Source organism: Triticum dicoccoides, chromosome 7A, assembly GCF_002162155.2.
Source record: "Triticum dicoccoides isolate Atlit2015 ecotype Zavitan chromosome 7A, WEW_v2.0, whole genome shotgun sequence".
In the NCBI taxonomy this organism is placed as follows: Eukaryota; Viridiplantae; Streptophyta; class Magnoliopsida; order Poales; family Poaceae; genus Triticum; species Triticum dicoccoides.
The window spans coordinates 60,469,715-60,470,231 of record NC_041392.1 but is presented as its reverse complement, the minus strand read 5'-3'; positions in this window follow the sequence as shown (position 1 = coordinate 60,470,231).

The window sequence follows — 517 nt, the reverse complement described above, 5'->3', positions numbered from 1 at the left end:
GCTACACCAAAGTGCAATTTATCCACGCTGAAGAGTAAACTGATAACAAATAGCAAAATAAACTTTGGGGCATTTATTGAACAAGTGTTTGAGGTGCTTGCATTGTTTGGTGACCAAATAGTATCAAATGAGCTTCATATATAAAAAATACAACTTCTACTCAAACTATGCGTACATAACTTTGAGGACAAAATTTGATATATATATTTTGTATGTAAAGAGCTCCTCGGATGTCATTTGGCCACCAAATAAGCACCCTAAACAATTGGTCACAGCCAAGCCTGCAAATTCAAATTATTTAGCCATTTTTTGATTTGAGTGATTATCATTGGTGCAATGTAGGTGGAACGTCCCTTGGTCTAAAAAAACCACTCTCGCAATGGAAGTTAGGAAACACCCAACTCCTTCCTCACTACTGTTCAATGATTTTCCGTTCAAGGTGAACGGTCCAATCATTAATGACATCACTGGGAATGCCAGGAGCAACTCGAGGTCATCTGGGGACTCTTCGAGCTAG